This window comes from Hemiscyllium ocellatum, chromosome 6 (assembly GCF_020745735.1).
Source record: "Hemiscyllium ocellatum isolate sHemOce1 chromosome 6, sHemOce1.pat.X.cur, whole genome shotgun sequence".
Lineage (NCBI taxonomy): Eukaryota > Metazoa > Chordata > Chondrichthyes > Orectolobiformes > Hemiscylliidae > Hemiscyllium > Hemiscyllium ocellatum.
The window spans coordinates 79,753,957-79,781,646 of record NC_083406.1 but is presented as its reverse complement, the minus strand read 5'-3'; positions in this window follow the sequence as shown (position 1 = coordinate 79,781,646).

The window sequence follows — 27,690 nt, the reverse complement described above, 5'->3', positions numbered from 1 at the left end:
ATTCTTGGGATGTGGGTGTCACTGCTAAGTCCAGAATTTATTTCCCATTCCTAATTGCCCTTGAATTGATTATCTTAAGCCATTTCAGAGGGCAATTAAGAATCACCACATTAAATTTGCAATTGCCACTTATACCATCATATATCACAGATAAGGTCACCATGGTCAAATTTTCAGTAAAGTGCTACCCCTCCCTTTGACTAGCTGCCTATCCACAGGAAATCTAGCCTGAAAGCTGGTTGGCTCCAGTTCACAAAATCAAACGAACCAACAACTCACACCAGAGCTGCTCTCAATTGTTCTGTTAGAGGGGCTGAAAGGAGAAACAGAATTAGTACATTGTGTGTAATTTGGTCAGTGCCAAAGGTTCCCCATTTAAGTAACAAATCATTGGCAACATTCCTATAAGACGTACTGTACGGCCTTCTTTCACTATGAATGTTGCCATTGACATTATTCATTGCATGAGTTTGTTGGCATTGTGGTTGACAAATTGAGTGATTGCTTAGAAAGAATAATGAAAGCAAACCTAATCACATCAGGAAGATGATACAGACTGGTCTCAAGCAAATTAGTGGGATGCATCCCAGGGGAAGTGCTAGATAAACCTGCTATTCTAAAAAGAATCAGAAATCAACCAATTCCAGTTACATCTTTTCAAATGCCAGAGGGGGCAGAAACGAGTAAGTATTTTATTTTTAGGTACGGCTTCCATTGTTACTAGGATATTTTATAGTTTCCTACTGAAAGGATTGAAGCAATTGCAAAACCAATCAAATAATAAAATTCAACAATAATCTGACATCACAGACTGTTATCACTTGGGGAGCACATACCTTTAAATTGCAAGGTAAAACAAGGGTGTCATGGAAAAATAAAATATACTTAATGTATTCCTTCTTTTCATTTCACTTCAGTGTGAACATTGTAGAACAACATGAAAGCAATGTGTCAAAAGTTGCTGGCAAAATAATAGCTAGTTTAACATGTATATTGCAATCAGTATGTAAATCATTTAAAGTGTGACAAAGGAGACATTTGTACATCAATGCAAATCAACATAAATTGCTGAATAATTTGCACTATTCTGCAAGTAACTCAATCAAAATGGCAGCTCACCCTCAACTTGCTTGTGAATTTTGAGTAATTATTGAATGCCTATATTAATTACTTGCTGCAGAAAGATAGGGTTGGTTCTTAACGGTATTAAGTCCTTATTAAAAATGAAATTTATTTTCCTGTAATACTACTGAACCTTTCCAGCACAGAATGGGAAAAGCTGAAATAACAGCATCATTCTTACTGATGGCAAATTGTAGATAGAACTTCCTAAAAATTAACATTTTAAAATGTCTTACATTTTCTTTGTCTTTTCTCTCATCATTGAATTTCCTTTCCCACTGTCTCTTTCTGTATGTGACTTCTCCTTCTGCGTGTTGGTGAAGATTGGGGTAGGCTTACACATAGTCTCAATGACAGAAATCAGATGCTTCTCTCCAACATGATATAGTCCCCGGCTCTGCAGAGATACTTGCTCTCCTTGCTACAATCCGAAGTCCCCTCTTGATTCAAGAAGGCCACCATCATCCCAGTACCAAAGAAAACACATGCAATGTGCCTTAACAGCTACTGCCGAGTGGTTCTGACTTCTAATCTTGAAGTGCTTCGAGAGGCTGGTCATAGCCCACATCAACCCAAGTCTCCCAGCCTGCCTCGACCCCCTACAATTTACTGACTGGCAAAACATATCCACAGTGGACACCCTACATGAACCCTGGAACATCTGGATAACAAGAGCAGCTACGCTAGGTTCCTACTCATTAAGTACAATTCCGCCTTCAATAATATAATCCCTACCAGACTAATCTCAAAACTCCAAGACCTAGGTTTCAGCTCCGTCCTCTGCAACTGGATCCTCTGCAACAATTTCCTAACCCACAGACCACAATTAGTGAAGATAGATAACAGCATCTCTTCCACAATGATCCTCAACACCTGCAAGGTTGTGTTCTCAGCACCCCACTGGACTCCCTGTACACCCATGACTGTGTAGCCAAATTCTGTATGAATGCCATCTACAAGTTTGCTGACAGCGTCACCTTGTTGGTGAGGTGGAGCTGGTGTGGAGGGGGTCGAGAGTGTCAAGTTCCTCAGAGAGACAATAGCCAACAATCTATCCTGAACCTCCCATGTAGATGTCATTGTCAGGAAGGCACAACAACACCTCTTCTTCCTCAGGAAGCTTAGGAAATTTAGCATGTTCATAAGGACCTTCACCAAGATTTACAGAAGCACCACAGAAAGCATACTATCCGGGTGCTTAGTGGCCTGGTACAGCAACTGCTCTGCCTAGGACCGTAAGAAACTACAAAAAGTTGTGTGCACAGCCCAGACCATCACGGAAACCAACTTCCTATCCATGGACTCCATTTACACTTCTCGTTGCCTTGGAAAGGCAGCCAACATCAGCAAAAGTAATTCTTTCTTCATCTATTTTGCCACACAGAAGATATAGAGGCTTGAGCACATGCACCAACAGGTTCAAGAATAGCTTCTTCTGTGCTGTAATTAAATTGCCAAATGGACCTAATTTCAAATAATTTTGATCTTATTTTGTGTGTCTCTTGTGCATCTGTAAGCTTGTATGCCTCAGTCTAAAAGCCATGATCTGTTTGCTATGATCTGCCAGTACTGTTCAAAAAACAAAGCTTTTTGCTGTACCTAGGTACATGTGACTGCAATAAATCAAATCAAATCAAACCAAACTGCTGGCCCTGTCTTGAGAGGAAGTTCCATTTTAGAGACCTTCAGTTATTCGGATGACTGGTAGGTTTGTTGGTCCAGCATCACCATCCTTAGCAATGATGCTAGAATCTATGATACAGGGTAGTGAAAAAATCATATGACTATAAAGGGGAATTCAAATATACTAAACAAAAATTGTACTTGAAAGATCTCTTCTGAGTTCATACCCAACAGGGCAATTAAGAGAGAAATCTTGAATGTAATATATTTGCATTCTCAAAAAAAAACATTGCTGAAGTTCCACACAAGAGGCTTTTACACATAATGAGGGCTCATGAGATTCAGAGGAGTGTACTGGCCTTGGTTAAGAATTGGCTAAGATTAAGAGAAATTACTTCATTGAAAGAGTTGTGAATCTTCAGAATTATTCACTTGAGGGAATAGTAGATACTCTGTGTTAGACTACATTCAATTTAGCGAGCAATAGATTTTATGACACAGAAGGAATTTAGAGATATTGAGAAAGGGTGGGAAGATGGAACTAAGACAGGAGACCAGCCAGATCTTATTGAAAGATGAAGCAGTCTTTTAAAGCTTGCTAAAAAAAAGTGCGTTATCACAAGGCTGAATTAAGAAGCATTGCATATTAGTGCTTCCATACCCAAGTCATTATTTTTGGAAAGATATCTGAAAACAATTTACATCCTTACTGAAATAAAGGGAAAGGATAAACCTGGCAATTATAGTCCTGTCGGTTTAAAGTAGGTGGTCAGTAAGAGTTTTGCACTCATGACACAAATTAGGGATAGTCTTCGCTTACCTGAATGAGCGTTGCTCCAACAAAACTCAAGAAGCTCAACATCATCCAGGACAAAGCAGTCCTCTTGATAGGCACCCTATCTACCACCTTAGTAAATCACTCCCTTAAAAGCAAATGCATGTGCAAGTGAACCAGGGATGCTATTTTGGGCACCAGCAGGACCTGTGGTGGTACTGATGCTAATATCATGCATATATTTCTGAATATATGCTGCTGACCTACTCCAGAAATTGAAAAGTCAACCCTCTAGTCTTATATAGATTCAGATATATTTACAAATTGAAGTATATTGTATACCATTTCTGCACAGAATTTTGATGAGTAGATTGCAGACAGTTTTGAAACTAATGTGATATATGCAAGGAAAACACATGCTTTGTCATTTAGCATTCCTAGTGCATTATTCTGTCTCAAGTGAAACTTGTTAAGTGAGTGTAAATTATTGTGATGTGATTTGGGCAGTTTGGAAAAAAATGCTAAGGCAATGCAATTCCTTCTGTTGTTTATTCAAATATGTTCCAAATTAGTACAAGTTACTACCTGATGGATTATTACATACAAATAAAGAGATCTCAATGAATTTGACAGCTTGTTCATGCAGATTATTTTTAGAATTAATTTGCTAAGAGTTGGTCTGTACAATCCTCTTCCTGTCTTCATGTACGACATTCTACTTTCTATTAATACTTTCTTAAATGATGAAAAAAAATGTAAATTCCAAATTACTTCACTGTCGGCAGAAATTTTCAAAATATTTGCATTATCCTTTTAAATTTAGTATTAAAGAGAGTGGGCTATGATTTTTCTCTTATTTTGCTTTTAAAGAGTGAAAGATATTTTTAGTCTACTCATATTTGCTTTGTCTTAATAACAGGGTTGGGGAAAAGGGTATGTAAGAATCATTCCGTATTACGTAGCTAGGTTCTGCTGGTTGGGTTCTTGGCTAGTTGCAAGCACTGAACAAACTTCCACCTTATAAATGGTTGTGTTACGGTTTTCTCTCCAACACAAAACACAGGAGGAATCAGATATGCAGGTTAACTTCATGTTTAATTGAAGTCTTGGACTGACTAAACAGCATCCTATGAGGAGGCAGGGGTGGCCGTGACTGACGAGGGAAGTTAAGAAACATATAAAATCAAAAGAGAAAAAGTATAACATGGCAAAGATGAGTGGGAAAACGGAGGACTGGGAAACTTTTAAAGAACAACAGAGGATTACTAAGAAGGAAATATGCAGACAAAAAAATAAGGTACGAAGGTAAACTGGCCAAAAATATAATGGAGGATAGTAAAAGCTGTTTTAGGTATGTGAAAGGCAAAAAAATGGTTAAGACTAAAATTGGGCCCTTGAAGACAGAAACAGGGGAATATATTACGGTGAACAAAGAATTGGCAGAAGAATTGAATTGGTACTTCAGATCTGTGTTCACTGGGGAAGACACAAGCAATCTCCCTGAGGTAACAGTGGCTGAAGGACCTGAACTGAAGGGAATTTATATTTGCCAGGAATTGATGTTGGAGAGACTGTTAGGTCTGAAGGTTGATAAGTCCCCGGGGCCTGATGGTCTACATCCCAGGGTACTGAAGGAGGTGGCTCCAGAAATCGTGGATGTGTTGGTGATCATTTTCCAGAGTTCGATAGTTTCGGGATCAATTCCTGTGGATTGGAGAGTGGCTAATGTTGTACCACTGTTTAAGAAAGGAGCAAGAGAGAAAGCAGGAAATAATAGACCAGTTAGTCTGACCTCAGTGGTGGGAAAGATGCTGGAGTCAATTATAAAGGATGAAATTACGACACATCTGGATAGCAATAACAGGATAGGTCAGAGTCAGCATGGATTTATGAAGGGAAAATCATGCTTGACTAATCTTCTGGAATTTTTTGAGGATGTAACTCTGAAGATGGACAAGGGAGATCAAGTGGATGTAGTGTACCTGGACTTTGAAAAAGCCTTTGATAAAGTCCCACATAGGAGGTTAGTGAGCAAAATTAGGGTGCATGGTATTGGGGGCAAAGTACTGACTTGGACTGAAAATTCGTTGGCTGACAGGAAACAAAGAGTAGTGATAAACGGCTCCCTTTCGGAATGGCAGGCAGTGACCAGTGGGGTACCGCAGGGATCAGTGCTGGGACCGCAGCTTTTTACAATATATATTAATGATATAGAATATGGTATTAATAGTAACATTAGCAAATTTGCTGATGATACTAAGCTGGGTGGTAGGGTGAAATGTGAGGAGGATGTTAGGAGGTTACAGGGTGACTTGGACAGTTTAGGTGAGTGGACAATGCATGGCAAATGCAGTTTAATGTGGATAAATGTATGGTTATCCACTTTGGTGGCAAGAACAGGAAGGCAGATTTCTACCTAAATGGAGTCAATTTAGGTAAAGGGGCAAGTACAAAGAGATCTGGGTGTTCTTGTACACCAGTCAATGAAGGTAAGCATGCAGGTACAGCAGGTAGTGAAGAAAGCTAATAGCATGCTGGCCTTCATAACAAGAGGGATTGAGTATAGAAGCAAAGAGGTTCTTCTGCAGCTGTACAGAGCCCTGGTGAGACTGCAACTGGAATATTGTGTGCAGTTCTGGTCTCCAAATTTGAGGAAAGACATTCTGGCTATTGAGGGAGTGCAGCGTAGGTTCACGAGGTCAATTCCTGGAATGGCGGGACTACCTTATGTCGAAAGATTGGATCAACTGGGCTTGTATATCCTTGAGTTTAGAAGACAGAGAGGGGATCTGATTGAGACATATAAGATTATTAAAGGATTGGACACTCTGGAGGCAGGAAACATGTTTTCGCTGATAGGTGAGTCCTGAACAGAGGACACAGCTTAAAAATACAGGGTAGACCATTTAGGACAGAGATGAGGAGAAACTTCTTCACCCAGAGTGTGGTGGCTGAGTGGAATGCTCTGCCCCAGAGGGCAGTGGAGGCCCAGTCTCTGGATTCGTTTAAGAAAGAGTTGGATAGAGCTCTCAAGGATAGTGAAATCAAGGGTTATGGAGATAAGGCAGGAAGAGGATACTGATTGAGGATGATCAGCCATGATCATAATGAATGGTGGTGTAGGCTCGAAGAGCAGAATGACCTACTCCTGCATCTATTGTCTATTGTATATTGTCTATCCTGTCTGATACTTTGTCCCTGCTGTATTCCATGTCCTGGGTCATATTGCATGGTGTTCTTTGTCTCACAGCATAGAGAAATGAAGGAAATGTTCTCAACTAAGTTTTGAAGATTACCTGCCTTGTTTTGCGAGATTGCAGTCTTTGCCTGTTCACAGTTTTCTGCTTGACGTGTTTTGATTTTGGCTAAATCAGGGGAGAAGTCCTTTTCACGATCTGTCTCCAAATCAATAGCCAATTAATCCAGTCATAGCATTGGATCTACCCACAGCCTTTTCCTTGTGCTATGCATTGCAATGTGTGAGACATTGCTTTCCTGGTGCCAGTTTTATCCTGAAACTTTTTATAGCAACTCTTACAGCTCCTTATTTTTCTTATCCAGCTGTCAAGCACACAGATCTGCACACAGGTTAACTCTATTGTTCATTTCATGACCTATTTTGTAAGTCTGTCAGGGACACATGTAATTACCATCACATATTTCTACAATTTCCAGTACAGCTCCTGCTATGGATGATCCTAACTGTCCCATTAAGCCATCAGTCACATATTAAAATATTCCATTGTGACTTCTTGGTTTACTCAACATGTGTCTAACTACAATCTAAGATGTCTGCTTCCCAGCTTCTCAAATTTAAAACCATTTGAACCTCAACTTCAGAGGTAGGTTCTTTACGTAGAGTCATGAATGCATGGAATGCGTTGCCAGCTGTGGTGGTGGAAGCAGAGTCATTGGGGATATTTAAGCAGCTGCTGGACATGCACATGGATAGCAGTGAATTGAGGGGTGCATAAGTTAAGTTACTATATTTTACATTAGGATTAAATCTCAGCACAACATCGTGGGCCAAAGGGCCTGTTCTGATCTGTACTTGTCTATGTTCTATGTTCCGTGATATTCCACTCCTGATACCATTGTCCATTTTGGGGGTTTGTGATCATAGTTACCGAATACAGGCAGTCAATAATGTATAGTTTTTTAAAACTAGTTTATTGAGTTTGTCAAAAACAGAAGCTTTGAAATTATGTTTGTTAATTAGAGAAAGAAGATATATAACTGCACTAGTTGAGGATGGCTCACTGATATGAGATGACACACAGGATGTTGGTGTGGTATGTATCATTTTCATTAAAGTTGTGAAAGCAGCATCCTGCTTTCCAGGTGAAGTGTTCGGGGAATCTTCCCTGGATCATCCTCCTTCTCTTCTGGTCCATCTTCCATCTGGAGAAGACAGCTCTCTGACACGCACTGCTGCCTGCAAGAGAGAATGAGGAAACATGTGTTAGTGTCCCCCATTTCTAGGGATGGTAACTTATGCTGTATCAATCAATTGTCTGAATCCTTTTGGCCAACAACTATGGGACAGCTACTCATAACGTTGGATAATCATTGTTCCCTTGTGCACCTCTATTTGAAAGTGAGTTTTCATTCCTTTCAAGAACATAAACTTCTTATTTCTGGAAACATTGAACTCAACAAGGTTATAATAGAAAATGTTGTAGATGTTTTATTGTTTAATTCAGTAACATATTATATTTAAACTGACGCTTCTTAAAGCTCAAAAACCCATCTGAAAATTGTTACAAATTATAAACTGTCTGCATTTTGTAACCTGATCACAATCCCCTCCCCCACTAAAACAAAGACAGCAGCTGGCTTCCTCTATCACAAAAGTTACTTGACGTCCAAAGTTACAGTACATAGATCTTGCAAAATTTACATTCCACCTTGCTTGCCTTTGAATTCTACTGATTTAGAAATTTTGCATTTCTGCTTTCCATCAGACCCAAACCCATTCCTTTTTGGGAATTACACATGCATTTGTTCTCATTAATATTGTTTCAATATCAGACAACAGAATTGTGTTGTTGAATGATACTCCAATGTACTTTGCCATTGAATTCTAGGATAATAATAACTACATTTTTAAAAAGTTCACACAATAAATCATGTCGTGTAATAGTTTGTGGATTTGCATCTTCAATTTCTCAATGAAAATTTATCAATTCTTGATACATTATTGAAGAGAAATGGAAAAGATCTTGACAATGTCACAAGTGGGGTAACAAAACCCCAAAGCCTCTCTGACTCCCTAGTAACTGGACCATAGGACTTGAGTAAGGCGTTTGAATATTTAAAGCAATAAAACCCACAATATTGTTGTGTCAGCATCTTTAGTCTGGAAACTGGCCGCATTTAGGAAAGTATTAGGTGTCTCTGATCCTTGCAGCTCCAGCAGATTCTGAAATTTAGGGTGGCAGCAAAATGGCAGAATTTTCTTTTAATGCATGGGCCATAGAGAATGGCTGGATGCTGCACACAAAATAAATGTAGGGAGAGAGGATGACATGACTGTTACAGAATTTTATAATTTTTATGATTACTTATAACTATACAACACATAGCACAGAATCAGCCCATTTGGTCCAACTCAGCAAAACCTCCTTCCATTGCTCTTATTTTCTCCCAATCTGACGCCATACAGCATTCCTTGCTTGAATTTGTTTGTTACATTTCTCAAAACCACAGCTTTAAACAAAACAAAATTGAGCAAATCAGATTTTCCCATTATAGCTGTTGTAAAATCCATAGGTAGGTTATGACCTTTCTCGTTGGAAAGAAACATTAAAACATTATATGCAGTAAATTGAAATGCTGTACAATCTTCTTCAATTCCTATATTCTTAAAATGAGTAACTTTTAAAACAAAAAGAATTAAAAATATTTTTAAAAACTAACTCTCATAAACTTGCTTGTACTGCTCCCTGATAATCCCCACTTGCTAGCTCCCTCGTAGAGCCTCCCACTCACCACCAACCTCCCTGGCCTTCCTGCTTGTCAATTTCCTTCCCATCTCTCCCATTCACTCCTGCCATCTCCGACCATCCCTCTCTTTGACCCTCCTATTGGCCAACCTACCTGTTAGCCAATCCTGTTGCTTGCCCATCCACTTGCTAACCTATTCCTCCTCACTTCCCTACTCTTTACTGTGTACCTGTGCTACTCACTCATTTCTCTCCCCAGTGCGCATACTCAATGCCTCTCTTACTGACCACTTCCATTTTGCACTCACTCTTTCACTTGCTGCTTCCCTTTTTTGAACTGTCCCTGAGTGAGGGCTCAACATTAGGACACAAGAGTGAGAATGTGAATAAGGAAGTGAGAAGGGCTCCAAATTGGAATGATGCGAGGGAAGACATGAACTGGAAAGATGGCAAGTGTGGACAGGATTGGGTGTAGGCTGGTCGGAGAATGGGAAGGAATGAAGTGGCAAGTTAGAGGGTTAGCGAACAGACGGAGGAAGAAAAATGACAAGTGGTAGAGAGCAGAAGGGAGATGGGCAGTGAATGGGAAAGAGGCAGTCCATGGGAAGGTGTTGGCTGCCAAGATGGGCGGCACGGTGGCACAGTGGTTAGCACTGCTGCCTCACAGCGCCTGTAGACCCGGGTTCAATTCCCGACTCAGGCGACTGACTGTGTGGAGTTTGCACGTTCTCCCCGTGTCTGCGTGGGTTTCCTCCGGGTGCTCCGGTTTCCTCCCACAGTCCAAAGATGTGCGGGTCAGGTGAATTGGCCAAGCTAAATTGCCCGTAGTGTTAGGTAAGGGGTAAATGTAGGGGTATGGGTGGGTTGCGCTTCGGCGGGTCGGTGTGGACTTGTTGGGCCGAAGGGCCTGTTTCCACACTGTAAGTCTAATCTAATCTAATCTAATCTAAAAAAGATTTGGGGATTTTTGTGGGATAGTTGTAATGTCACTGGAGAGGCTCAGGCTAATACTCCAGAGATGTGGGTTCATGTCTTATGAGCACAGTTGATGGAATTTATAAATCTGCAATGAAAAGCTAGTCTCAGTAATGATACCATGAAACCACCACAGCTTAGTGTTGAAACCACTGTGATGATAATATGGCTTTAAGATGTGTAGTTTGTCTTGGTTCTTTTTTGAAAAGAAGTTTTAAGACAGGTTAAGAGCTGTCTATTTGAAACCAATAAGCAGTTTGTAAGGCCTTGGTTTTTTTCTCTAAAAGTTGGAACAATAGAAGCAGCCTGAGTGGGTGGGGTCAAGCTACTGCAGTGCCTTTAGTTTTTCAGTAGCAGTTGCTGGAGTCTTGAAACTTAGTTTGGAAGCCTCAGGACACCTCTTCCTACTATGGTCTCTCTCTCTCTCACTGAGTTTTCTCATTATGTTTTTCTCCTGGACTGGAGAATTGCACGTGAGACAATCTATTTTTTAAAATATGCATTTGCCAAGGGTGTATGCATGGGATGCTACTATATTGGAACAGTTACTGTTCAGTGGTTAACTAATCTATTGTTTTGTTAAGTTTTACAGTAGAGTTAAGTTATGCCAATTTCTTCTTTCTTTTGTTGTCTTTTAACTATAGTGTATGAATAAAGTGTGTTGTGCTTCAAGACTGGTAGTTTGACCAATTGAATTATAACTGGAACTCAACACTTCACAATTGTCTTTAAAATAAGAAAAATTAGAGTCTAGGCTATCTTCTTAATATATTTTGAGGGGGATTGGTCTGGTCCATAACTGGTTCACTAATATCCTTTAGGAAATCTGCCATTCCACCTGTTTTGGCCTACATGTGGCTCTGGATCTACAGTAATTGTTCCAGCATGAGTCCTTTGGCCAAATGTCTAGGTCATTTTACAATTGATTAGTAGATTGTAAGTGATGGTACTGTACATGCTCCAACCTGCTCACAGATAACACGTAACTACTGAGATGATTTAAACAACAGCTTATCTCAGAGGCTCATTTATGTATCCATTAAACCTTGGTTCTGTAGCAATGCGGTTATCTTTTGACTACCGTCTGAAATGGCCTAACAAGCTATTCAATTAGGACAATTAGCAATGGAAAACAAATACTGGCCTTGCCAGTGAAGCCCACATCTCATGAAGGGGTAAAGAAAAAAAATACCATTGGCCTAGATATTCTTGATGCATAACTGTACTGCAGAGATTTTTTTATGACTTTTTGCTTTGAGTGCAAGAAGTGGTTTCTACTCACTTTTATTCTAAGATGGTGCTAACCAGGTCATGCTACATAGCCCCAGCACAAAACAACACTAAAGCAGAAGTCCCAATGCTGCGTACACATGCCAGTCTCTTCATTCGATATAATGAAACTGAAAGATGTAGCATCAAATAGGAATTTTGTGCATTCTTTATTTCTCCATGAATGCACTATGTCTTCCCCAAATACATCAATTTTATCTGCTTTAAACAGTCTAAGTGACAGTCCAATTGGATTTGTTAATGACTACAGGTTGTTCTCATAATAACACATGTTTCATCACTGTGAATTGGCTATGACACGAATGACGAATTATGGACACTTTGGATAGCGCAAACGTTTTACTGATCAGGTATAGCAATGTTCTATAACGATCTTCTAAGGTGTGATTTTCTTAAGTGGTTTTTCATATTTTCTATAGCATGAGGTTGCAGAGGAACACAACTGTTGTGTTATAGCAGAATAACCTGTAGCATATTCTGCAAAGAACAGCTGGTTCACAAATTGTCTGAATTCACCAACAGTTGGAGGCCATGAAACAAAGAGTTGGAACATAGAAATAATGATGGAAAATTGGAAATACAAACATTAAATAAAAATTAAAAATGTTAAATGATAAACAGAACCTGATGTAAACATGTGTGTTCCAAATTGTTACATCTGGGGATGTGGGTCAAAATTATTTGACAATGATGAGTAAGAATAAATGGAATTCAAATAATTTACATGCCTTTTATCCACTGTCTTTAAATAATTCCCGGCAATATTTCTGCCTCTAACCACTGAATGCTTTACTTTTGATGCTTAGCATTATTTAGCATAATTACATTCCAGTGAATTATACTGGATCAGAATTTTATCTTCATGCCTTTGGGATATTGAGAAGCTTGTAATTAATTAATTTCTACTACTTTAATCTTGCCAGAATGCCATCTATCAGTGCCAAATAAGGAAATTCTGGTATACTGTTTGCATTTTGTTAGATGGAGGTTAAGTACCTGTCCACTGAGAGAGAGAGGGCAAGTTAAATGAATATCTGAACAAATACTAAACATTTGTATGGCTAAAGGGAAAATCCAAAAGATAAGGTCCATTTTGGCATTTGTTACACAGGTGCTGAACCCTTACCCACTGACAGAATTTCACAAGGTAGGAAGAAAGTTAAAAGCCAGTACCTCAATGGTAATAATCTCTGAATTACAACTAGTCCAATGTGCAACCAAATAGAATAATAAAACAGGCTGATGTGTGGCTGGAGAAATGTTGAGGAGAGAGGACTCCAGATTCTGGAGGCATTGTGAAGGACCTGTATAAGATGGGCCAGTTTCACCTTGACAGGAGTTTGACTGAACTCCATGTAGTTAACTAGTTTTTTTTTAATTCATTCATGAGATATGGGCAACATTTATTACCTGTCCCTAATTGCACTTGCAAAGATGGTGGGCAAGCTGCCATTTTGAATCACTGCAGTCCATGTACTATAGGTAGATCCATAGTACTCTTAGGGAGGGAATTCCAGGAGTTTGAAGGTACCACAACATAATTCCAAGTGAGGAAGGTGAGTGGCTTGGAGGGCAATTTACAGGTGGCAGTGTTTCTGTGTTGTTCATGTCTATCCATGTCCTTCCAAATGGAAGTGGTTGTGAGTTTGATTGGTGTTGTCTAACAATATCTGCAGGTCATCTTATAGATGGTACACACTGCTGTGGTGTAGATGGTCAATGTGGTGTCAATCAAGAGGACTGCTTTATCCTGGATAGAGTCAAGCTTCTTGAGTGCTGTTGGAGCTGCACACGTTCAGGCAAGTGGTGAGTATTCCATCACACTCCTGACTTATGCCTAGTAGACGATGGACAGGCTTTTGGGAGTCAGGAGGTGAGGCTTTTGCTGCAGTACTCCTAGCCTCTGACCTGCCCTTGCAGCCAATGTGTTTATCTGGTGAATCCAGTTGAGTTTCTGATCAATGGTAACCTCCAGGATGTTGATAGTCAAATTTCAGTGATGGTAATACCATTGACTGTCAAGGTGTCATTTGGATTGTCTATTATTGGTGATGGTCATTGCCTGGCATTTGTGTGGTGCAAATGATACTTGCCACTTTCAGCCTAAGCCCGGATACTGTCCAGATCTTGTTGCATTTGAACATGGACTACTTCAGTATTTGCAGAGTCACAAATGGTGCAGAACATTGGCCAACATCCCACTTCTGATCTTATGATGAAGGGAAGGTCATTAGTAAAGCAGTTGAAGATGGTTGGGTCTCAGACATTACCTTGAAGAACTCCTGCAGAGATATACTGGAGCAGAGATGACTGACCTCCAAAAACCACACTATCTTCCTATGACTGGAGAGTTTAATCCCCAATTGCCAATGATTCCAATTTTACTTGGGCTCCTTGAGGCCACACTCGGTCAAATGTGGCATTGATGTCGAAGGCTGTCACTTTTACTTCTCCTCTGGAATTCAGCTCTTTTGATCATGTTTGACCCAAGGTTACAATGAGACTAGGAGCTGAGTGGCCCTGGCAGAACCCAAACTGGGTATCACTAAGCAGGTTATTGCTGAGCAGGTGCTGCTTGATAGCACTGCCGATAACAGTTCCATCACTTTACTGATGATTGAGAGTATTCCGAAGGGGTGGGAATTGACTGGGTTGGATTTGACCTGCATTCGTAAACAGGACATGCCTGGGCTATTTTCCACATTATCGGATGTGACGGTGCTACCCCTTTAACAGAGTTGTGTTGTCCTTAGTTGTTTTTCAAAAGTGGTGTACAAGGCAGAATTGCCAAGACATTTGAGTCTATCTTTCAAGATTTAAACAAAACTTGCCCAATGAAAGGGGAGTGGCCAGTTGTCCCAGCTCAGCTTTTCTTCGGGTAGTTCAGTTTTTAGAAGTCTGGATGTTCAGAGCTGCTGGTTAGTTGTTAGCTGGGAATCTAAAAGAAACAGCTACATGGAAGAAGGTGTTCCATGCTGAACATCTCTGCCATCTCTCTCTTATGTAAAACCCTGTGTTTGATTTTTACCCTTTTTGGCAAGGGGCATTTATGGGGATTGTTGCAAGAATTTCAAACAGCATCATTAAGTTGGGATAGTCTACTGGGTTTTCAGAGATTAAGTTATTTCATATTCGTTCTCTTTTGTTGGTATTTCATTCAGTAATCTTGCAAATAAGTTGATTTGTTTAAAACTCAGTGGTAGGCCCAGCTGCATTGCTTCTGGAATTTCCGCTCTACACTTCTTAAAACAACGAGCAAAGTTAGGGTCTGAGCTACTTGAAGTGCTTTGAGGGGGTTTGGCCTGGTCCATAACACGGATAGATGCCAGTATTGTAACTGTATGGAAAAGATTGGCTAGGATAGCGGCAGATTCTGGAACACAAGTCTTCAACATCACTGTTACTAGTGGTTTACCGCAAAGATCTGTTTTGGGGTCCACTGTTATTTGTCATTTATATAAATGACCTGGATGAGGGCATAGAAGGATGGGTCAATAAACTTGCAGATGACTCTAAGGTTGGTAGAGTTGTGGAAAGTGATGAGGAATGTTGCAGGTTACAGAGAGTCATAGATAAGCAGCAGAGCTGGAGGAAAGGTGGCAAATGGAATTTAATGCAGAAAAGTGTGAGATGATTCACTTTGGAAGGAGCAATGGGAATGCAGAGCACTGGGCAAATGGTAAGATTCTTGGTCATGTCGATGAGCAAAGAAATCTCCTTGTCCAGGTACATAGGTCCTTGAAATTTGCCACCTAGGTTGATAGGGTTGTTTAGAAGGCATACAGTGTGTTAGCTTTTATTGGTAGAGGGATTGAGTTTCGGAACCATGATGTCATGCTGCAGTTGTACTAAACTCTGGGGCGACCACATTTGGAATATTGTGTATAGTTCTGGTCACCGTATTATAGGAAAGATGTGGAAGATTTGGAAAGGGTTTGGAGGAGATTTATTTGGATGTTGCCTGGTTGGAGGGAAGGTCTTACAAGGAAAGGCTGAGGGATTTGAGGCTGTTTTCGTTAGAGAGAAGAAGGTTGAGAAGTGACTTAATTGAGATATATAAAATAATCAGAGGGTTAGATAGGGTTGGACAGTGAGAGTTTTTTCCCTCAGATGGTGGTGGCTAGCACGAGGGGACATAGCTGTAAATTGAGGGGTGATAGAAATAGGACAAATGTCAGAGCTAGTTTCTTTAGTAGCAGACTTGCCACCTTAAGGGCATTTAAATGGTCATTATATAGGCATATGGATGAGAATGGAATAGTGTAGGTTAGATGGGCTTCAGATTGGTTCCACAGGTCGGCGCAACTTGGAGGACCGAAGGGCCTGTACTGTGCTGTAATGTTATTTGTTTTATGTTCTATTGCTGGAATGTTGTCAGGACCCATAGCTTTTGCAGTGTTCAGTGCTTTGAAACTTTCCTTTATATCATGTGGAGTGAGTTGAATTGACTGAAGACTGGTATAGGTAATGCTGGGGACTACTGGAGGAGGCTGCGATGGATCATGCACTTGTCACTTCTAGCTGAAGAGGCTGATGGAGAAGAATAACGTTAGTTTGACAGGGAGAAACACCAGAATGCAGCGTTAGAAATGAGTTGTAGGGAAGATGATTGCCTAGTGTATTATACACTGGACTATTAATCAAGAGATACAGGTTATGTTCTGGGGATCCAGGTTCAAATCCTGACATGGCAGATGGTGAAATTCAATAATTTTTTAAAAATGGGATTAAGAGTCTAATGATAACCATGGAACTGTTGTCAATTTTCAGAAAGAAAAATCCTCTTGTTCACTACTGTTTTTGTGGGAAGGAAATCTGCCATTCTTACCTAGTTTGGCCTAATTGTAACTGGAGACGCACAGATATGTGGTTGACTCTCAGTTGCCGTCTGGGTAACCAGGGGTGCACAAGTAGTACTGACCTGGCTAGTGACATCCACATCCCGTGCATGAGTAAAAAAGAACAGAAGTACATAGAGAAGTATCTTACCAAACATGCTGATTAATTATCTACTCTGCTCCAATGATATCCCTCATTTTCAATTCTAACTCCAGTTTACTGCAATCTGTTCCCACAACAACTTGCCTCTCAGCAGATATTTGCCTAAAAGAACTTCTTAGTGAAAAAAAAAACTCCTCATGTTAGACCTAAGTGGCATCCCTTATTTTTAAATTGTTCTACATTCCCCAAGCAAGGAAAATATCTGCATCAACCTTTTCTACCCTGTTAAATATTTTGTAAATTTCAATGAGGCCGCCTTTCATTCTTCAAGGCTCAGGAGAATACACGCCAAATTTCCCAATCCTTTCCTAGGACAGTCCTGCCATCCCAGAAACATGGCTCGTGTCCTTTCATTGCACTCCCTCTAATTCAATAGCATTTTTCTTGAGGTAAAGCAACCAAAATCGTACATAGTACTCCAGGTGAAGTATAACCAAGCTCTAATAAAATTAAAGAAAAACTTCATTAATCCTGTACTCAACTCTTCTTACAATAAACATTCAATTAGCCTTCCTAATATCTTGCTGCATCTGTATGTTGGCCTTTAGGGCCTTATTGACATGGACATCTGGATCCCTTTGTTAATTACATCCCTACTCAAAAAAACTTCAGAAATCTGGAGAAACAAATAAAAATGAAACCAGTCGGATCCAACACATCAAGCTTCCACGGATTACCCAAAATTCACAAACCAGGAGCCTCCCTCAAACCCATAGTCTTGCTACCTGGAAACCAACTTACAGATTGGCCAAGGAGCGATACCAAAGACTAAAACACTTAATAGAAGATTCACGCCACTCCATCCACTCTCCCCATGAATTCCTGAAGATTATCAAAGACATGAAGATAGAAGAGGATGAAATAATGGTCTCCTTTGATGTAACAGCCCTGTTCACATCAACATCAATCTGGCCAAGGAAATACTGGCTACACTATTAGAAGATCCAAAGACACATGCACCAAACACGACTAATTTCATGAACAAGGACAGTATCATCAAGCACATGGACCTATGACTTACCACCCACTTCACCTTCAACAATAAAACCTACTGACAAACCAATGGAACACCCATGGGATCTCCGATATCAAGGTTCTTAGCAGAGACAGTAATGCAGAGAATCGAACAAACAGCTCTGCCAACCATCCAACTCAAACTCTTGGTCCATTATGTGCGTGACACCTTTGTCATCACTAAACAAAACAAATTAGAGGAATCCTTTAAGACCACCAATAATCCCCTTACTGGCATAAAATTCACTAAAGAGGAGGAAGACAACAACAAACTGCCATTCCTAGGTGTCGCAGTAGAGCGAACAACCATTGGGAAACTTCAATTCAGTGTCTACAGGAAAACTACACATACGGACCAAATATTAAAATACAGAAGCAATCATCCCAACATCCACAAATAAAGCTGCATTAGAAAATTATTTCAATGAGCCACCACACACTGCAGCATAGAGGAAATACGAAGAGCAGAGGAAAATCACGTATACAGTGTACTCAAAAAGAATAGGTACCCAACGAACACAGTCCGCCGATTTCTCAGCAACAAACCCAAACATGTAGACAAAACATGTCCAGAAACCTTAGCCACTCTCTCTTAACTCAAAGACATCTCAGAAATGACTGCCAGACTACTCAGACCCCTTGGCATCATGGTAGCCCACAAACCCATCAACAGACTAAAACAGCAGCTCATGAACTTGAAGGACCCTACGCAGACAACAAGCAAACCTAATGTCATTTAGAAAATACCTTGCAAGAACTGTAACGACACTATATTGGACAAACAGGCAGAAAACTAGCCACCAGGATACATGTACATCAGTTAGACACAAAAAGACACAACCCACTTTCACTGGAATCTTTACATACAGATGAGGAAGGATACCACTTTTACTGGGACAACACATCCATCCTAAGACAAGCTAAACAGAGATATGTGCAAGAATTCCTAGAAGCATGGCATTCCAACAGGAACTCTATCAACAAACACATTGATTTGGATCCTATTTACCATCATCTGAAGAAAAGAACAGGAAATGACATCATCACAGGAAATGGCAACACCAATCCAAGGAAACCTAAACACATAAATAAAAAGCTGGCCATACCACCAGTGCTTCATCCAGAGGCTCACTGATGATGTTACCTAGTATGGTGACAAAATATCTGAAACCAAACCTTCCAGCTTGGTGAACTAACCTACATTCAGAACATCAAACTGAGCTACAAATCTCAAAACCCGCTCCCTTTGTTAATCTACACTTTTTAACTTGTTAGCATTTAAGAAATACTTTTCAGCTCTATTCCACCAAAATGGATAACCACACATTTTTCACATTATATTCCATCTGCCATGTTCTTGCCCATTCACTAACCCTGTCCAAGTCTTCCTGAAGTTGCTTTACATTTTGCTCACAACATACATTCCCATTTAGATTTGTTTCACGTGCAGCGAATATCGCTTCAAAACAGTAATGGGATGTGACCCCACAATCACACCCCACTCTTGATCTTTCTTGACTGCTTCATGGTGTTGGTCAAAATAGGATGGCTTGACCTGGGCAAGTTCAATGTGGGAGGGCCGCATTTACAGCAGCTCACTTAAAATATTAAAAATCATTTTTAATAGTTTATGCATTCTTGCCTAATTTCAGTCATTGCATTTCTTAATATGATTGGAAGTATGCAAGGAACACATATTAATAAGAGTCCTCTTAGCAACTAACCAACACTCTCCTTACATACAGTATAAATGTTGTTTCCCCTTTGGTATTTATTGTGAATTGTCCTGATAACTACAAGATGAAAAGCTTCAACTAAATGTGTCTTTTTTCAGCAATACTTAATCTCGGGCCTACTAAATGCAAACTAATTGTCTACATTAGGTATTCTTGCTGAATCTGCTAATTAGCAATTCCATATGTGAGTTTTTCCACATACACAGCAAGTCCTCTGTCCCTTTTATGGGATAGTTGCTTTAACTTTCACATTTTAAACTGTAATAATTGGTGCAATCGGAGTTGTTACTGTAAAGGCAAGTGATCGCTGAAAAGTTAGGTTGGGTTCCTAAGCTGCTGTTCTCTTGTATGTCAAGTTTCACTGTTAATTGGAAAGGAGAATGTGTGTAACCCTGAAAATGTTAATGAAATCTGTCTGTAAATTTTAAATCAAAGAGCAATAGTAGCACCTATTGGTGAACAAGTAGAACTACACAGCTTTGATTTATCCTTTCACCTAGTACAGTGTTACTTTTGATGTTACGTTGGTATTTGTATCAAGAGTTAGCCATTTAAAAAAAATTTCTGTCCTGTTTGTGTTGCTTATTTATCCTTAATGGGATGTGGGTGTCACTAACAATCCCTAATTGCCTTTGAGAAGGTGTGATGCCTTCTTGAACCACTGCTCAGTTTCTGATCAATGGTAACCCTCAGGATGTTGATAATGAAGGATTAGTAAGGGTAATACCATTGAATGTTAAAGGATGATGGTTAGATTCTCTCTTACTGGAGATGGCCATGGCTTGGTATGTATGTAGCATGAATGTTACTTGCCACTTGTCAGCCCAAACCTGAACACTGTCCAAGTTTTCCTGCATTTGGATATAGACAGCTTCAGCATCTGAGGAACCATGAATTATACTGAACATAATGCTGACATCAAAAAACATTCCCACTTCTGACTTTGTGATGGTGAGAAGATTGATGCTAAAGTGGCAAAAGATGGATGTTCTTGTTGCCTTGCAAAATCCCCCAGGGGCCTCTATAGTCCGCAGATAGTGTCCCTGCATTTGGACCAGGAGGTCCAGCTTCAAGCCCCACTTGCTCCACACAAGTCATAATATGTCTGAACATGTGGATTAAAAGTATCTCATTGTCCCCTATGAAGCAGCTTTTCCTGATATATCACTGATCAATAATCTAGGCCTTGATGTGCAAAATGCAATTTCAAAGTTGTAGAGGATACAAAAGATAGAAGCATTGTGTACCATGAGAAGAATGATATTGAACTTCAAAAAGATACTGACAAGTCAAGTAGACAAGTGGCAGATGAAGTTCAGTATGGATAAGTGTGAAATTATTTATTTTAGTAAGAATCATAGGGGCAGATTATATAAAATAAAGGGTACTCCAACCCTAAAGGGTGTGCAGGAGTAGAGGGACGGAGGTATACATGTGCATAGTATAATACAGCACAGGAACAGGCTCTTTATCCCACCAAGCCTGCCCCAATTCCTAATCCTTAATTAGGCCTGCTATTAATTGTCCATACGTGGTTTCTGTCTTTCTGTTTGTCTTATGTTCATGTGTCTATCAAGAAACACCTTAAACAGTGCTAATGTGCCTACTTCCACCATCTCCACAGGCAGTGCATTACAGACATCCACCACCCTCTATGTGAAATGTTTTCCCTGCACTTCTGCCCTAAACTTCCTCCCTTTTGAATCTGTGCTCTCTTGTAGTTGACCTTTCCACCCTCGGGAAAAAACCTCTGACTATCCACCCTATGTATGCCTCTCATAATTTTGTAAACCTCAGTCAGGTTGTCCCTCAGTCTCTGTCCTTCCAGTGAAAACTATCAGAGTTTATTTAAATTCTCCTCATAACTAAAATCCTCCAGATATCCTGGTAAACTTTTGCACCTTTTCCAAAGCATCCACATCCTTCTGGTAGTGTGGTGAGCAGAATCACATGCTATATTCCAAATATGGCCTAACTAAAGTTTTATTCAGCTGTAACATAACTTGCTAACTTTATGTTCAATGCTCCAGCCAATGAAGGCAAGCATGCTATATGCCTTCTTGACCACCTTATTCATCTGTATTGCCACTTTCAGAGATCTGTGAACCTGCACACCCAGATCCCTCTATGTCAATGCTCCAAAGGGTTCTGTCATTAATTGTATAATTCACCCTTGAATTTGATCTTCAAATGTGTCACCTCGTATTTGTTTGGATTAAACTCCATCTGCCGTTTCTCTGCTCAAATTTGTAATCTATCTACATCCTTCTGTATCCTTTATTCTCCTCACGACCTGCAACACTGCCAATTTTGGTCGCATCTGCAAAATTGCTAATCAGACCACCTACATTTTCCTCCAGATTATTTATATATATTACAAACAATAAAGGTCCTGGCACTGATCCCTGTGGAATACCACTAGTTAGTGATCTCCATTCTTAAAAGTACCCTTCCCCGGCTATTGTCTTTTATGACCAAGCCTGTTGTGTATCCATCTAGCCTTGGATCCCATGACACTCTACATTTTGTACCAACCTTACTGTACTTTATCAAATGCCTTACAAAAATCAATGTACTCAACATCCACTGCCCTTCCCTCAATCATTCTCATCACCTCCTCAAAAAACTCAATTACGTTGGTGAGACATGACCTTACCTGCACAAACCCATGCTGCCTATCACTAACAAGTCCATTCCCTTCCAAATGTGAATAAATCCTGTCTCTTGGTATCTTCTCCAATAGCATCCCCTCCACTGATGTCAGGCTCACTGACCTTTAATTACTTCACCTCCACACCCCTTATGTCCCTCTCTTTTGTGAATATCAATGGAAAGTATTCATTAAAGATCTCACACTCTCCCTCTGGCTTCACAAACACCTCCCTTAGCTCTCCTTGAGTGGGCCTACTCTTTCCCGAGCCACCCTCTTGCTCCTAATATATGTATAAAATGCCTTGGGATTCTCCATAACCCTGTTGGCCAAGGACATTTCGTGTCCCCTTTTAGCCATCCTAATGCCCCATTTGAGTTCCATTCTACTTTGTCTATATTCTTCAGCCTTCATCTGTATTTAGTTACCTAGACCTTAAATATACAACTTTTGTTTTGGACTAGGTAGATAATTTCCCTTGTCACCTAAAGTTCCCAAATCCTGACATTTCTATCCCTCATTTTCACAGAAATGTGCCTGTCCTGCACCCTAATCAACTGGTTTTTAAAAGACTCCCATCCTTCCTATACAGGTCTGACCTTCCCTGGAAGATATCCCAATGATCCAAATATCTGAAGCCCGCCCCACCATACCAGCTGTTTAACCACATTTTCAACTGTACTATATCTCTGTACCTAGCCTCAGTAGCATGTGGCACAGAGAATAATCCTGAGATTACTACCTTAGAAGTCCTGCTTTTTTAGTTTACTACTTAACTCTCCATATTGTAATTGGAGGACCTTGTCACACTTCCTACCTGTGTCGTTTGTGCCAATATGGATGATTACTTCTGTCACAAGCCATTAAAGGTGGCAGAACAAGTTGAGAAACCAAGTAATAAAGCATATAGTATTCTAATAATTTGGCAATGGAGTATAGAATACATTTACAAAGTTACAAATCACACAACACCAGGTTATAGTCCAACAGGTTTAATTGGAAGCACTAGCTTTTGGAGCGCTGCTCCTTCATCAGTTGGTTGTGAAAGCTAGTGCTTCCAATTAAATGTGTGATTTGTAACTTTGTACACCCCAGTCCAACACTGACATCTCCAAATCAGGATTAAGGAGGTTATGTTGATCTTGTATAAAACACTATTCTAGGGTCAACTTGAATATGACATCCAATTCTAGATGCTATGCTTTAGGGGGGATATGAGGTATTGGAGTGAATGCAGAAACTAATGAATTTCCTCATTTGGAACTAGTAATGAAAGAAGTCAGAAGAAGTTGGGAATGTTTTCTTTGGAGGAAAGAGGGTGAAAGGAGATTTGATAGAAGGATACAGAATCATGTAGGGTCTGGATATAGTAGATAGAGAGAAACTGTTCATGAAGTGATCGAGAATGGAAGGGCATTGATTTAAAATAACGGGAAAAGAAGAAAAAGTGATGTGAGTGCTTAAGGTTTGGAATGCACTGTCAGAGACTATGGCAGAAGTAAGTTTAAGAACATAGAACAGTACAGCACAGTACAGGCCCTTCAGTCCTCGATGTTGTGCCGACCTTTTATCCTACTCTAAGATCAAACTAACCTATACACCCTTCATTTTACTATCATCTATGTGCCTATCCAAGATTCGCTGAGATATCTCTAATGTCTCTGACTCTACTAATACTGCTAGCAGTGCATTACATGCACCCACCACTCTTTGTGTAAAGAATCAACCTCTGACATCTCCCCTAAACCCTCCTCCAATCACCTTAAAATTCTGACCCCTCATGATGACCATTTCTACCCTGGGAAAAAAGGTCTCTGGCTATCCACTCTATCTATGCCCTGTCATCATCTTGTTCACCTCTATTAAGCCACTTCTCATCCTTCTTTGCTCCAGTGAGAAAAGCCTTATCTCCCTCAACCTTTCTTCATAAGACATGCCCTCCAGTCTAGGCAGCATCCTAATAAATCTCCTCTGCATCCTTTCTAATGCTTCCATATGCTTCCTAATAATGAGGTGACCAGAACTGAACACCATATTCCAAGTGTGGTCTAACCAGACATTTATAGAGCTGCAGCATAACCTCGCAGCTCTTAAACCCAACCCCACCTGCTACTGAAAGCCAACACACCATATGCCTTCTTAACAATTCAATCAACTTAGGTTGCAACTTTGAAGGATCTTTGGATGTGGACTCCAAGATCCCTCTGTTCCTCCACACTGCCAAGATTCCTGCCTTTAACCCTGTAATCTGCATTCAAATTTAATCACTTCCAAAATACATCACTTCACACTTTTCCAGGTTGAACTCCATGTGCCACTTTTCAGCCCAACTCTGCATCCTGTCAATGTCCCATTGCAACAGCCCTCCACATTATCCACAACTCCACCAACCTTAGTGTCATCGGCAAACTTATTAACCCAACTTTCCACTTGCAAGTCATTTATAAAAATCACAAAGAGCGGAGGTCCCAGAACAGACCCCAGCGGAACACCACTGGTCATCGAGCTCTAGGCTGAATCTACTACCACCCTCTGTCCTCTATGGGCCAGCCAATTCTGTATCCAGACAGGCAAATCTCCCTGTATCCCATGACTCCTTACTTTCCGAATGAGCCTACCATAGGAAACCTTATCAAACGCCTTGCTAAAATTCATATACATCACCGCTCTACCTTCATTCATATGTTTTATCACAACCTCAAAGAATACAATATGGCTTGTGAGGCATGACCTGCCCCTCACAAAGCTATGCTGACTATTCAAGCTATGCTTTTCCAAATAATCATAGATCCTGTCTCACAGAATCCTCTCCAATAATTTGCTCACCACCAATGTAAAACTGACTGGTCTGTAATTCTCAGGATTACCCCTATTCCCTTTCTTGAACAAGGGAATAATATTTGCCTCCAATCATCTGGCACTACTCCAGTGGACAGTGAGGATGCAAAGATTATCACCAAAGACACAGCAATCTCTTTCTTGCTTCCCGTAGTAACCTTGGGTTTGTCCCATTTGGCTCAGGCAACTTATCTGCCCTCATGTTTTTCAAAATTTCCAACACATCCTCCTTCCTAACATGTTTGAGCATATCAGCTGTTTCACATTGTCCTCACAAACGACAAGGTCCCTCTTGCTAGTGAACACTGAAGCGAAGTATTCATTAAGGACCTCTCCTACTACCTCTGACTCCAGGCACAAGTTCCCTCCACTATCCCTATCCTCAATCTGGCCATTCTCTTGTTCCTCACATAAGTGTAGAATGCCCTGGGACTTTCCTTCATCCTGACAGCCAATATTTTTTCATACCCCTTCTAGTTCTCCTAAGTTCGTTCTTCATTTCCTTCATGGCTACCATAAGTAAAATATTTAAAAGCAATGATTATGTTATCTGAGAAACAAGAATGGTCAGACATTGCTTGGACTGTTTGTCCAAGTCAGTCAGGGGTGGAGCACAGTTAATCCTGGGATTTACTGGAATGAATGTCATGGATGGGAGGTACGAGACATCTCAGTCGAGCGTGTGGTGCTAGAAAAGCACAGCAGGTCAGGTTGCATCTGAGAAGCAGGAGAATCAACGTTTTGGGCAGAAGCCCTTCATCAGGAATCCTGACCTTTCAAAATGAATCACTTCACAGCAGCAGTAGCCAGGTTCATGGCACCATGGCTGGCTCTACTGAATAGAAGGGCGGGAAAAAGAATGGAAGGGCTATAGTCAGAGGGGATTCAATTGTAAGGGGAGTAGATAGGCAGTTCTGTGGCCAAAAATGAGACTCCTGAATGGTATGTTGCCTCCCAGGTGCATGAGTCAGGGATGTTTTGGATCAGCTGCAGAACATTCTCAAGGGGGAGGGTGAACAGCCAGTTGTCATGGTGCATATAGGCACCAATAATATAGGTAAAAAATGGGATGAGGTCCTTCAAGCAGAATGTAGGGAGTTGGAGCGAAGTTAAAAAGTAGGACCTCAGAGGGATAATCTCAGGATTGCAGACAGTGCTACATGCTAGTCAGAGTAGGAATGATAGAATAAGCAGGATGAATGTCTAGCTTGAGAGATGGTGCAGGAGGGAGTGGGTTCAGATTTTTGGTACATTGGGCCTGGTTCTGGGGGAGGTAGGACTATTACAAATTGGACGGACTCCACCTAGGCCAGACTGGAACCAATGATGTTGGGGGCGCTCTTACTAATACTGTTGGGGAGGGTTTAAACTAATGTGGCAGAGGCTTGGGAACCAAATGAGCACAGAGGCCAGTACAAAAGCAGTAACTAAAGCCTATAAGGAACTAGATAATGAAGTCAGTATGACCAAGGGGAAGAGGAGGCAGGGAGCAGATGATGAATGCATAAGGACTGGTGGTCTGAGGTGCATTTGTTTTAATGCAAGAAGTATAGAAGGTAAGACGGATGAACTTAGGACTTGGATTACTACCTGGGAGCATGGTGTTATTGCTATTACTGAGACTTGGTTGAGGGAAGGGCATGACTGGCAACTAAACATCCCAGGATATTGATGCTTCAGGCGGGATAGAGTGGGAGGTAAAAGGGGTAGAGGAGTTGCATTACTGGTCAAAGAGGATATTACAGCTGTGCTAAAGGAGGGCACAATGGAGGACTTTCGAGTAGTGAGGCAATATGGGTAGAGCTCAGAATTAGGAAGAGTGTGGTATCAATATTTGGGCTGTACTACAGGCCTCCCAACAGCGAATGTGAGATAGAGGTGCAAATATGTAAACAGATCATGGAAAGATGTAGGAGAAACAGGGTGGTGGTGATGAGAGATTTTAATTTTTCCAACATTGACTGGGATTCACTTAGTGTTAGAAGTCTGTATGAAGCAGAATTTGTAAGCAGCATCCAGGAGAATTTTCTTGAGCAGTATGTAAGTAGTCCAACTTTGGAAGGAGTTGAAAATGTGTTGCTGGTTAAAGCACAGCAGGTTAGGCAGCATCCAAGGAATAGGAAATTCGACGTTTCGGGCATAAGCCCTTCATCAGGAAACATCTTTCCTGATGAAGGGCTTATGCCCGAAACGTCGAATTTCCTATTCCTTGGATGCTGCCTAACCTGCTGTGCTTTAACCAGCAACACATTTTCAACTGTGATCTCCAGCATCTGCAGACCTCATTTTTTACCCAACTTCGGAAGGAACCATACTGGACCTGGTGTTGGGAAATGAGTCCAGTCAGGTGGTTGATGTTTCAATCGTGGATTACTTTGGGGATAGTGATCACAATTCCATAAGTTTTAGAATGCTCATGGACAAAGACAAGAGTGGTCCTAAAGGAAGAGTGCTAAATTGGGGGAAGCCAATCATACCAAAATTCGGCAGGAGCTGGGGAATGTAGATTGGGAGCAATTGTAAATCCACATTCAATGTGTGGGAGGTTTTTAAAGAGAGGATGATTAGAGTTCAGCAGAGGTATGTTCTTGTGAAAATGAGGGATCGAAATGGCAAAGTTAGGAAATCATGGATGACAGGTGAAATTGTGAGACTTGCTAAGAGGAAAAAGAATGAGTACGTAAGGTCTAGGCTACTGAAGACAGACAAAGCTTTGGAAGA